The sequence below is a fragment of the Lissotriton vulgaris genome, chromosome 4_1 (genome assembly GCF_964263255.1).
Source record: "Lissotriton vulgaris chromosome 4_1, aLisVul1.2, whole genome shotgun sequence".
Lineage (NCBI taxonomy): Eukaryota > Metazoa > Chordata > Amphibia > Caudata > Salamandridae > Lissotriton > Lissotriton vulgaris.
In genome coordinates this window covers 507,907,358-507,921,393 of record NC_141691.1, presented here as the reverse complement: position 1 = coordinate 507,921,393, position 14,036 = coordinate 507,907,358, and positions in this window count along the sequence as shown.

The window sequence follows — 14,036 nt, the reverse complement described above, 5'->3', positions numbered from 1 at the left end:
TTGACTCGATATTTTTTACATCGATATGTTTTACATCAATGTTGTGTCAGTGAACCCTGAAATGCCAGTAGCCTAATCAAGATGTTTCTTTGACTATATACTAAAGCCTGAGAGAATGTCCCAAATCTATGGCTGCCCCACTGTTTTTTCTTTTTTTCAAAAATACAAATACAGACCCTAAGACAAAGACAGGTCTACTACTCACATTTTTATTTCAATTGAAAACATTGAATCACTTTACTTCCATGAAATGAAAGAGCTGTTAACAGTGATCAGTTAATCAACACACATAAAGAAGGTATCTTGTCTCTGCTTTGTATGCATACTCTTCAAGGCAATGCAGTGGAAGGTTTAAGAAATGGTTCCTTATATCATGTGAAATGTTTCCATTTGGTTATTCATTTTTATAAATGATACATTTGCAGTCCCCAATTCATGCCAGATTGGACAACCACTCCACATGAGTTGGTAGTGAATGTTTCTTCCATAATCTTAGGATTCACATTTTTACTGCTGCCAGTGATGTCACCAACTACCTTTTCCGGTGTCTGGTTGGTACCACATAGTCTGACATATCATTAAGGAGATATACTTTGATAGAGGTTCTGACCTGCAGCCTCACCAAACTCTGAGGGAGCGGACCAAACTGAAGCCTGATATGATGCCAACCTGGGCCATGTCCGTAATATTTTGAACAGAGCGCAAAAGTCTATATCACAAATCTAACACTTGCAATAGGGTAACAGACCCCTCCTGCATCATCTTTGGGGTGAACAAGACCTATTAAGGTAGGTAAATTTCAATGTGTTCTCTCTCAGCAGACTGGCATGAGTTGATAACCTTCACAACCAGACCTCAGGTGTATAGTCGAGTTACAGCACTGTCTGCCAGAAGTCCCTGTAATTTCTCTGATAGGGGTAAAGAATATATGTTCTATCATAAGCCAGTTAGCACTCCTTAAACTTTCCGCAAGTCTAAAAATATTGCCTGATTGAAGATCTAGGAATAGTGCAGAGACTGTTACTCAGCATATCCTGGAGACAATTAATTGAGTATATTAACAATGCTGTGACAAGTCCAGCCCCCAATTTAGTTTTGAAGATCTTAAAAGATTTTGAAAGTTTCAATATATATTAGTCAGTCTAACTGTTCAATGTTAGCTGTTCTCCAAAAAGTCCCCAGAGAATGTCCCAAATCAATGGCTGCCCCACTGTTTTTTCTTATTGTCATAAAGAAAATACAGACCCTGAGACAAAGACAAGTCTACTACTCACATTTGCATTTCAATTGAAAACATTGAATCACTTTACTTCCATGAAATGAAAGAGCTGTTAACAGTGATCAGTTAATCAACACACATAAAGAAGGTATCTTGTCTCTGCTTTATATGCATACTCTCTCAAGGCAATGCATAGGAAGGTTTAAGAAATGGTTCCTTATATCATGTGAAATGTTTCCATTTGGTTATTCTTTTTTATAAATGATACATTTGCAGTCCCCAATTCGTGCCAGATTGGCCAACCACTCCACATGAGTTAATAGTGAATGTTTCCTGAAATATCTTAGGATTCACATTTTTACTGCTGCCAGTGATGTCACCAACCACCTTTTTCTGTGTCTGGTTGGTACCACATAGTCTTACAAATCATTAAGGAGATATACTTGGATAGAGGTTCTGACCTGCAGCCTCACCAAACTCTGAGGGAGCGGACCAAATTGAAGCCTAATATGATGCCAACCAGGGCCATGTCCGTAATATTTTGAACAGAGCGCAAAAGTCAATACCACAAATCTAACACTTGCAGTAGGGTAACAGACCCCTCCTACACCATCCTTGGGGTGATCAAGACCAATTAAGGTAGGTACATTTCAATGTGCTCTCTCTCAGCAGACTGGCATGAGTTGATAACCTTCACAACCAGACCTCAGGTGTATAGTCGATTTACAGCACTGTCTGCCAGAAGTCCCTGTAATTTCTCTGATAGGGGTAAAGAATATATGCTCTATCATAAGCCAGTTGCCACTCCTTAAACTTTCCGCAAGTCTCAAAATATTGCCTGATTGAAGATCTAGGAATAGTGCAGAGACTGTTACTAAGCATCATGGAGACAATTCATCAGTTGAGTATATTAACAATGCTATGACAAGTCCAGCCCCAATTTGGTTTTGAAAATCTTAAAAGATTTTGAAAGTTTCCATATATATTAGTCAATCTAACTGTTCAATGATAGCTATTCTCCAAAAAGGTCCAAGAGAGAGAATTGTCCCCTATCTTTAAGCCACAATTGTGCAAAAGAGGGGCCAAAATACATAGCCAGATGCAAATTTTAATGAGACAGTGCTTATATTTTTAACTGAATCTACACGGCGGGAGCAGACGAGCAGTCCACAGGAGGAGCACCCACCTTGAGTAAAGTGTGACTACTTGGGGTCTCTCCTTGCCTCCTGCCAGTTTTAGCATTGTTTAGGGGTAAACTCATATGTCAAAAGATTACTGTCGAGGGGATACAACAGAGCCAGAACGAGTGCTTCTGACACCCTCTTATCTTGGATTACAAGGTGAGAGATACACATACATATATTCTCTGGGACCGGCAGAGTCCTGAGGAAACATGTGGGCGATTTGGCAGTAAGGAGGGGGGTGTAAGGAGCACATTACATCTCCCAATCACCACCATCCAGGAATAAAGTATAGGCACAGTGACACCTCAGAGCTAGTTTTAATCTACACTGCACTTTCCCTTCCGGTAATCCCAGTCACTTTAGACATTATTGTTCTCTTTTATGTTATGTTTGTCTTCCCCTATCAATATATCTTAAACAACTAAGGAGTGACTAAGTGAGGAAAAAACAAAAAAATGTTTTAAAGGATAAAGCAAATTTTTTGTTGTATTTATGGTTTTGTAACCCTACCTAATGAGTGAACCAGAAAAGAGCAGATCTTTCTCTTTTCAAGAAGGACCCTCACTCCCCACTAGTTGGTGACATGCTTCATCATTGGGTCCCCGCTTGGGTGGCCGAATACCTCCCCAGCGTGCTACAACGCATGAATTACAGCGGAGCTGGATGGTGGTTTGTGCAACAGTGTACAAACTAAATATGTGAGATTAACTGTGAGTGCAAGATTAAAAATACAAGTTGAAGCCTAAACAAAAATTCTTTAATAAAGGCCAACCGGTAATAGGTTAAAAACAATGTGGGCGGACAGACTAGGTTCTATATTAGGAAACCTGTGTCCTGTAAATAAAACAAGTGGTCAACATGTTTCTGCTGTTCAATTTGCAATTTTCGCTCAGCATTCGTCAGGACCTAAGAAATACAAAAGATGGTCCTCCGTTGGTGTGCGCGCGCTAAGGCGCACCCTCCCGTGAGGCTCTTGGTGTGAAAAATTCAATTATTCTTTGTTACTCACGGTTAGTACCCGTGGATGCTCACTAAAAATCACAGGAGCAAAAAAACATTTCGGGAGAACACTACTCTCCCCTTGGGTCGGGACAACGCGGATATTTTCACGCGGTACCGATTTGAGTAACCGCGACTCCCCGCCTGGTACCTACACTCGGGGTCGTTGTCCGCCCGGAAGTCTTCCCCTACCCTATTGCTCCACCCCAGGCATTGGCTGCACCAGCGTCTTTGGTAGCAGCCCTATGATGAAGCATGTCATACAGCTGTGTGAGTGAGGGCAGTATTAAAACACACAACATGTGCCACCACGAAATAGAGACACATTTGTTATCACTCCCTACTCCTTCAGGTGTATTATAATATATTTTGAACTGGCCAGCATAACTCTGATCGCTTGATTATCCCTCAGTGTCTGAAGTGATTTAAATGTGTAAAGACAATCCAGACTATGATCACCAGACAGAATAACCCTGTCTATATGTACCCAAGGCGGTTCAGGTGCATCTGAAGCCAATTTGTCAATTGTGACAGATGGAATGCAAGCTACTGCACACCCATGTGGGGTAGGTGCATACTCCAGCTTGTGTATGTACATACAATTTGCGTAGCTTGAGGGTTGGCTGTCTGCCTTACCATACATATGATTATTATTTCGTAGTCTATTGACATAGGAGAGGTTTATGAATTAAGATTGCAAACATCCTGAAAATACAATTACACAAAGATGCAAAAAGAAATGTAAGTGAGTGTGTTCAGCACAATAAAGACAAGTTAAGTTGGGACCCCCTCTTAAATTTGTGCAATTTTCAGCTATGAATGATAACAAATTACTGATAAACATAGTGAGAATTTTTTCTAAATACTTCATGCTGTTTGGTATCCACGTAAAGGTTTAACCCTAAGCACAGACTCAGTTAGTGGCATGGGACATGAGCATAACCTCAGACATCCCCCAGCTAACCTTCTTTCCAAGAATTGGAAGAAGGCAACAAGTAAGGATATTAATGTATGTAAGCACACATCTGGCTTTGTTTAGGTCATTAGGATATATCACAAGCATACTAAGAAAGAGTTTAGATGGCATGCATCAGTAGGGACACCATGAATCTGCTGAGAAGTTCTAATGGCAATAGCCAGGAGTTATAAAGCCTGAAGAAACAGTAGCAGAGCGAGAGGGCATTCCTGCTTTTTACCTCATCTTACATGGATCATTCGGGACAAAAAACATTGCAAATCAGTTGTAATTCAGGAGATTGGTATCCTGACTTTGCCAATAAGATATTGTCAGGACCAAACCTGCCAAGCACTTTGTATAACTAGTGCCATTCCACTCGATCAAAGACGTGTGAGTTCTTAGAAACACACAGAAGACGTGCTAGCATGCTCATGTGGTTTCTGGACAATCACCCCAGTATAAATTCTACATGTGAAAAATGAATTCATGATGGGGTAATCCTATCTAACCTGATTGCTAGGATTTTAAATAGTATTTTGATAGCTTCAGTCATTAACTAGATGGGCCTCTTGCTCCCCCAGTCGTATAATTCATTGCCCTCCTTTGGTATTAATGTTACAATGGCCTTGTTAGATGTTGTAACTAAAGATCCCTTATTTGCTGCTTCCTTGGATGTTTCACACAACGTCTGGGCTATGTGAGATTTACATTCTTTCTCAAATATGCCTATGAAGCAATTTTTTCCCATTTTCCCCCATTTATACAAGTCACTGTTTTGGCATCATAACACATCTTAAGGTATTTCCCACTCCAGCAATGTGCATCCCTCATCTGTGAGAGAGGGAGCAGGAGACAATTCCATTTTCTCCATCATAAATCTGCTCATCTAATGAGGCAGACAAACTCTCATTAAAAGAGTCAAAAGGGCCATAAACCACAGGGATTGCGAGTTGAGTGACACTCTGCCACAAATAGAAAGCAAGTATCATTCCAGCTTTCTCTCCTCTCTCTTAGGACCTGATTAATAACAAACTTTCGCACTCATGGCGGAGGACCAAAAGTAATGGGAAAATCCCCGCTCTAAGGGTGGAATCTCCGCAATGAGAAATCTCAGTGTGGAGATTCCACCCCGAGTGTAGAGATTCCCAGATGACTGCAGGACATCTGCTACTAGTGTGAAGGTGCTTTGTGAATCAGGCTCTTAGGGTGGATTTTGATGGGGTCAGGGAATGCTCTGAACGACACTTGCTTCGGTCAAATCTGATTCTGAAGCCTTGTTTCCGTCCGACAAGGGCACGTTTCCCAACAGGTGAGTAGGATGCCTGGAAAGTGTTTGAACTGTCTGGCTCAGTTTTGAAAGACATTGGGAGTGACTGAGTGATTGGGAGCCAAATCGTTGCAGTCTACAGAAGAACTTGTTTCCAGCCGAGCGAATAGGATGACAGATTCGGACAGCCTTCCAGATTCAGTTTGTGTGAGACTAATTAGCTCCCAGAATCTGACTATGGGGGCCCGTAGTAGAGCTCCCTTTACCAAAGGCCCTATGAATGGGGCCTTTGGGGGTACCCATTTGTCCCCCTTCTTATGTATGCACAGTGTGGCAGGCACCATAAGGTACCCCACAGGGTGCACGGTTTTTCCACCCACCCTTTTTTTCAATTTGAGCCTGTGTTCTCGTTCGGAACACAGGCTCTCGTTGAAGTCAATTGGAGTCCAACTGAACCGTAACCGGAGGCATCCTGATACATTGTACTCGGTCGGTAGGGCTCCCCGAATATAATTCATATGGAATGCATTCCAGAGCCGGGTCGGTAGGAATGCCTTCTTGACAACATCATAACCGTTAGTTTCTTTACTATTCTGCAGCTAATCTATATTTTTTTAGAGAAAATTTCCCAGCTTATAAACTATCCCTAATCTATGGCATGGGATTTGCATTATGTTATACCTTTATTTTAAAGATGGCTAGCTCATTTTGGTACAAGCTGTCTGTTGAGGGCATGTTGAGGGTATGTCATTCCCCCCTGGATGTGTCTGATTGTGAAGATCCATTTGGGGACAAAAAACGAAAGAATAGAAAAAAAAATGGAGTGCTTCCCAATCAGTGGGCCTAAATAAGCAAACAATTTCTATTTTTTTATTAGGAGAATTCTTTTAGTAAGACCAAGGCATCCCATCATCCATCAGCTGGGGGTAGGGTCACTGGGATAGTAGTTAGATGCAATGACTGGACACCCCAGCAATCAGGTTGGACTGATGGGGAGGACAGTGGGTATACCTCCCTTTCAGACTGGGCTGGCAGTTTGGGGCCAGGGCAGGTCGCAAGCAGTAAAAGTTAGCAATTACATTAGCAATGTTTTTATCTTTTTAGAGTTCAGTCGAGATATATCATTTTTAGGTGGCAACGATAGGTGTAAACAGTGGTGACAGTTATTGGAAAAAAATTCCACATTAAGCATTGGTGTATTTCATGACACAAACAGTTATGATTATTTCATAAAATACCAATGGAATTTTAAATGAGTGTAAAAACCATACCATGTTGAACTGGTTGTCAACAATCAAGCCAGAAGTGATTTTTCTTCAAGAGATTCACTTGAAACACAATTTCTCTATGTCCTTCATCCTGAAGAGATGCTCTCATACATTTTATGCATTGGCAGGGACTGCTGTGAGGGAAGGTAGCAGCTTTCCTGGCCAATAGAATAAACTGGCAAACACAGAACATTACTAGGGGTTGAGAAAGTGTGATGGCTGTGTATTAAGGCATCTGCTATGGACAATTTGTTGAACTTGATAAACTATTATGCCCCTCTCAGTGATGATATAGAGACACTAGGGCACTTACATAATCTAGGGATGAGAGCTGATGGCCCAATGATTTGGGTGTGTGATTTTAACTTAATTCATGATCTTGGTCTCAACACTTCCAAAAGGAGGAAAAAGCATCAAAATCCTCACAAGCTTAAAGTCCTTACTGCATTGAAGCAGGATTTCATTATGAGAGACCCATGGCATGTAAAGCATCCACAGTTAAACAATACACTTGATTTTCATGACAATTCAATTTGACCTCTCAAGTTGATTTTTTTTCTCATCACTTCTCGGTCGACTCACTGCCAAGCAACTTCTGGGCCAATGCATTTTCTGATCATTCTATAGCCTTGATCAAGCATTTCAGATAATTTCTTGCATGGTCCACTATGCTCAGAAAGAATAAACAGAAAACAGGTATGATTGAAACCCAAATAGCCATCTTTTAGTGGACAAAAGCCCACCATGTTGTAGTGGACAAAAGCAGCAAGATCTCCGAGGTCTTTATTCAGCACTACTGCAACATCTATGAGAAAATGATGGATACCCAAAAATTCGGATTAGGGCAATTCTTGCACTTCTGCAAGTGATCATAGAATAAAGGGAGGTAGTTCTGAAGGAGATACAGGTTGCTGAGGCAATGTGGGCTCTCAACATTGTGCCAAATTTGGAAGGCATGCAGTAGCGATGACATCGCCATGGATTTTCTTAAAATCTTTGCGATGAAATACTTCCTTTCTTAGTCAGTTTATTTAATCAGTTTAGTAGAGGGAAGGTTATTCCCCACTTCTTTAAGGAATCAATAACTGTCAGCTTCCTCTAAGATAAGAGTGCCACTAATGTCAATTCTTACATACAAATTAGTCTTTTGAATTCAAATTATAAATTGCTTACAAAAAGTTTGACTTTATGTATTATCCAACAGTTTAATACATAGGGACCATTGTTGCTTTTTACCAGGAAGGCAAATATCTGCATACATCAGTTGTGTAGTTCAATCAGTTGGTTACTTCTCTTATAACAAGGACAAGTCTGCCAACCTAATGATGGACACCGAAAAAACATTTGTCTTGGTCACTTGGGGTGCACTGCTCTCTATTCTTAGAGAAATTGGCTTCCCCTAACAATTTTTAACAATGCTATGGAATTTTTATCAAGGTACAGTGGCCAAAGTGATTGTCAACTCAAACTCATGCATGGTCAAAATTAATCGGGCCACTCATCAGGGCTGCCCAATGTCCTTAGTACTGTTTACTATCTTTATTGAACCACTAGCAATCAGAATTTACAATGATGCAAAAATAACAGCACCATTCATAGGGATATCTGAATCAAGCTCTTTGCCGGTGATGTTATATTCTACTTAAAACGTTATATGGTGAATGTTCAGAACATTTTAAATATAATTATGAAATTTAAAAGGTCAATCAAACTACAACAGAGATACTTATCATCCTCTATTGATCTCCTAGATCTTCAGAATAAATACTTTCCTTAATGCTCCCTTTGGTGTCTTGGTATTTATATTACAAATATTTATTCTCAAGTGTTTGATTTTACCTACGAAGTGACTTTTCTAAAGAGCAAAACACTTTCAGACAGATGGCTCTTTCTTTCTCTATCCTTAATAAGCTGGGTGACTTTGATAAAAATGTTGAGTCTTTCACTATTCTTATTTACTACACTTCCAATCCCAATAAACGGGTCATATTGCTCGACCAACTATTTCAAAACCTTTTATGGAATAACAAACAGCCTGTGACCAAAATATTAGTGCTGCAACTAGATAAATTGCAGGGGTGATTAGCTCTATCTCATTATCAAATATTCTATCAAAGCTGCTCTTTTAGAAACTATTGCTCGAAAAATGGTAGATGCCAATTTTATTTTGGCTTGTATGGCTAATGAGTCGGCAATGGATCTGCCATCTTTTCTAAAAGTAGGCAAACTTTGAAAGAAAATAAGATAGAAGTCACTTCACAATCTTTAATACCATATGAAGAAATGTTATGAACTATAGTGGGTCCTAAATTGACACGCTTTTACATTGTTAGATGACTGTCGATTTGTAGGTCGTAATCTTTCTAAAGCCACTCTGAAACATTGGTAGAAACATGGGACGAAACCCTACTGCATATAAGGTATAATGCGAGAGGCTTTATGTTTATTTGTCTACAGATTTTCATCCTATAAGCAACGTATTCAGCTGTGAGGCTAGAGACACATGCTGGGATGCATCTTCTATACAAAAGTAACTAGCGGGTGTGAATAATTGATATCGGGCTCTGCTCAAGAACACCAGGTTTCTCTTGGTAGACAATATCCTGGCTAAAATACTCCATACCATTGGTTGTACCATCACTAAAGGCGAAGGGAATTATACCACATAACTAGGTTATAAATCCCTGCAGGCACCACATTTTAAAAGAATGGCCTTCTTATCCCCTCACAGAGTACATAAGATGGTCAGTGAATTTACAGATCAATGCTTTTGTTATAAATTAAATGTGGCAGATTGGTCCCATATTTTCTTCACATGTCCAGCTCTTAATGATTTCTGAGAGATTGTGTTTCATGTGCTTGCAGATACTATGCATTTCCGAATATCCCCCAAAATTATGCTGGCACCATTTGGCTCTCCTTATGCTGCCCTGAAAGCTAATACATATGTGCAGTACCTGGTGTTCATTGGCATAACCATGTCCTTTAGCCTGAAATTAAAAACATTTAAACTGTAGTTCTATCCTTGGACAACTGGCAGGTCAAAAGACAGAGAGCCAAAGCATTTGAGAAAACCTATGCCAGAAGGGTGGGTCGTCCCACGAGGTTCTCCACAGTAAGGGCACATTTCAGGGGACATGTGTGACTGGGTGTGTGGAATGATGGTGTGATGATGTTGTATAATGTCCCAAGGGCAGTGTTATAATTATATGCAGATGGGCCTAGCAGCTCCTCCGCTGCCCTGGGGACAACCACCTCCCGGGGCACAAAAGTGAAAATAATGTTGGGGAGGACCTAAGGCCTCCCCCGCAGCCCAGGGGACCACCATCTCCCCGGGACAGTATCTTAATTATATGGGAGGGAGCCTCACATTCATATACACAAGGAGAAATAAAGTCACATTCATTCATTACTTTCTTTTTTTAAATGCCGGGGAGGCCCTACGGCCTCCCACCTCCCCAGGACAAAATTAAATATATTAGTGAGGAGGGGCTCCAGACCCCATGCAGCCCTGGGTACCGCCAGCTCCCTATAATAATGAAGTGGGTCCATTGCAGACTCCTTGCCAAGGGGACCACCAACTCCCTGAGGCTTACTTAGCCTCCCTCCTGGAGCTCTATATGATCCTGGGGAGAGCCATCCCCCAGGGCCAGTTCCAGCATTGTCCTAGGGTGACCACCCCTGGGACATTGTAGTTTGCTTTGGCTTGGCAGAAGCACTGATCCCACCAAGCCTTAGCAAACATTGGTCCACTTCAGCAATCCTGCTGTGTGGAACATACTAGAGGTAACAGGATGGGTAGTTGGCTCCCAGGGACATCCTTGAGAGACAACTACCTCTCCTGTTACCTCCAGTAAGTCCCACATAGCTGGATTGCTAAGAGGTCTTCAGAAGCCATGTACCCTTTATTTACCACTTTGCAAATTGCTCGTGGTGCACTACTGATTGGTGGATGAAGTCCACTTTACTCCTGAGGTACCTAGGGGGCCAATAAGGCCTCCTGGTATCTCCTGTAAGTCCTACACAGCTAGATTCATGAGAGCTGCTTGGAGGACCAGCCTCCTTTCTGCACCACTATGCAAACGTGATTATTAGTTAAAAAAACATTGAAATTCATGGGAGAAAAACAAAGGTTACATGGACGTTATAGCTAGGAGTTAGCTTTTAAAAAACCTTAGTAATTCACTGGAAAACAAATGTTACAGGGATGTTATAGTTAGAAAACAGAATTAAAACAGAATTAAAAAACCTTAGAAATTCACTGAAAGAACCAAAATTTAGAGTGACGTTATAGTTAGGGTCAGATTTCACTCGTACAAAACCAATGGAATTCAGCAGTTATAGTTACCTGAGCTAACTATAACTTACGCCCCCACAATTCACTGCTTATGACCTCAGATATTACATCACTTATGACATGGTCAGTGACATCACTGATGATATCAGTGATGGCATTATCCACAGAACCACTCACACACATCTACTCACACTCCCATACAAAGTCGTGTACGCCCACTCACACACCCATAAACCACTGAGATACCCATTCACAGACCTATACCAGTACTCACACACCCACTCATTCCTCCATAGAGCTACTCGTACACCCACTCACACAACTATTCACTCCCCCATAAACCCATTCATACAATTAGTTACTCGCCCATACAGCCAGCCACATAACAATACACTCACCCATACAACTACTCACATACCTATCTATTTATCAACATGTTCACACACCCACTCACACAGCGACTCACTCACCCAATCAGCCTCTTAACACCTGCCCTCATACACTCACTCAGAAATCCACTTCCATAGCATTCACACTTTCCTGTACTCACCCATATAGACATTCCCATAGACAGTCACTGTCCAATACAGTTACTCACACATGACGTTTCTTAATGACTCACCTAGTCACACAGCTACTCAAACATACAGCTACTTACACACCCAGTCACTCACTCACACAACCAAGTATACACACAAACAGCCACTCACACACACACCGACACACACAAGGATATCAATCAATAAATTACTTTATTCGCATTTAACCAATGCATAGAGAAATAGCAGTGCAAAAGGGGCAAAACATGTTAAAATCAGCAATTGATTATTTGGTAATTTAACAGTATTCTCAGAAATATACAATGTTAAAAACCTTATTGAGATATAAAAAAACCTACACGCTGTCTACCTGATCCCACAGCAAACAATGAGTATTATATTAAACATCCTTACAACAGTTCTTTAGACAGTACAAAATCCACAAGTGGGACAAATCCAATAAAACAGCCCCTCTCTCAGAAGAATCTTTCCTGGTTTGCAAAACTGAATTTAGAAAATTCACAGTCATAAGACAGACAAACGGGGTTTCCAAAGTATTGATAACTACAACGGGCCAAGGAATGAGAGGTTCAACTCAATTTTGTTATCAATGGCAGAATAAACTTTTTCCTTTCCGATTTATAGAAACAGTAAAAAAATAACATGTGCAACATATTTTGTGGATATCGGTCATCTCATGGGACCAGAAATAAATGATTTAATGAATACTCTTGAGCTGACTAGCCTACCATTGAAGGAAAAAAATGTAGTCTCATCCTTGTTATTAAGTATCGATGCGTAGGATTAGAAAGAAAAGAGAGCTAGTCACACTGGGCAGGGTTTGATAAAATAACACCGTAACTTTACTTTGATTATAGTTCCATCTTTCAAGTTTTCACTTATTAACAAAGGCCTCTCTTTAAATTTGAATTTGAATTTGAAAGGATTTGTATAGCGCTCGTACACCTGGCGGTTTCTTGGCGCTCACTGGCAACTGCTACTCAGTGTGTCGGAAAGGGGAAAAAGTTGAGCATTTAGGATGGGAAGGCTTGGGTGAAGAGGAAAGTCTTGAGGTCTCTACGAAAGAGGGGGTACTGGGTGCAGGTTCTGAGGGGCAATGGGAGGGAATTCCAGAAGGCTTTAACTTGGAGACAGACATTTTGAGGATGAAGATGTATACTGAAAAAGCTAAGCCGAAGTCTGTGAGGGACTGCTTAACAAATGCTACCATGGTATACAGTTGGCTTGGGCAAGATTAATTATATCTTTTGATATTGCTTGATTTATCATGACAGAGTCCCTCTTCCAATTTCCCAACCATAAAAGGAGCGGGCCAATTTAATCAAATCAGTGATAAAAGGCAAGCTGAGTTCTTTGTGGGCACTCAAATTCGAACACGTCAGAGGAACTGAGAGCAACTTTTTCACAAATTCATCCTCCGCCATCTGCAAAGTGCCTACTTGAGCTATGTCCAAAATTTTAGCACCGTAGGTAGCTACCGCTTCAGATTTTGCGAGGTAAACTTCTACCAATTCTCTGCATGTCTTTTTACCCAGACTAGAAGCAAATTTCCAAAGAGCAGCTATGCTTTGTTTCAGAATATTTGTTCTATTTTCTATTATAACAGACCAGTTAAGTTTGGAATAGAAAAGAATTCCTAAATACATAAAAGACTCTACACATTCCAGAGGGCCCCCATCCAATTTTAAGCAAAACTGCCTTTATCCTTCCCAACCCCGCTGGCATTACAAAGGTTTTTGATTTTTGACAGACAACCCCAGATCGGCGATATAGTTTGAGTAGCTGCCAACCAATCACTGTAGGGTGAGTGGTGTTCTGGCCATCAATACTGCATCATCTGCATAGAGAAGGGCTGGCAATGAAAAGCCACCTGCAGATGGAATATCTTTGCACTGTGCAGTCAGGACTTCACTATGTTTGTTGGTATACAGGGAGAAAAGAAAAGGGGCAAGAACACAGCCCTGTAAGACCCCCTTTTCCATTCTAAACACTTTTGTACATTATTCCTGTTTTCCAAACCTAAGGACAGCCCATGCCTCTATATACAACTCTCTAATAAAAAGAGTTATGGAGTTGTCCTTACCCATCTAGCAGTGCCCACAATTTTGTGTGGTAATGAAACTAGAAATTGGCAGAAGGGATTCTTCGAGTCGTTCGGCACCCAGCTTTTTTCTTCCAAGGTCTTGACAGATTAATTTATATGTCTGATGACCATGTTATAAATAATTCACGGTTTTAAATACCGGTATGGACTTTACAAGGTGGGCTCTGACAAGTGGATTTC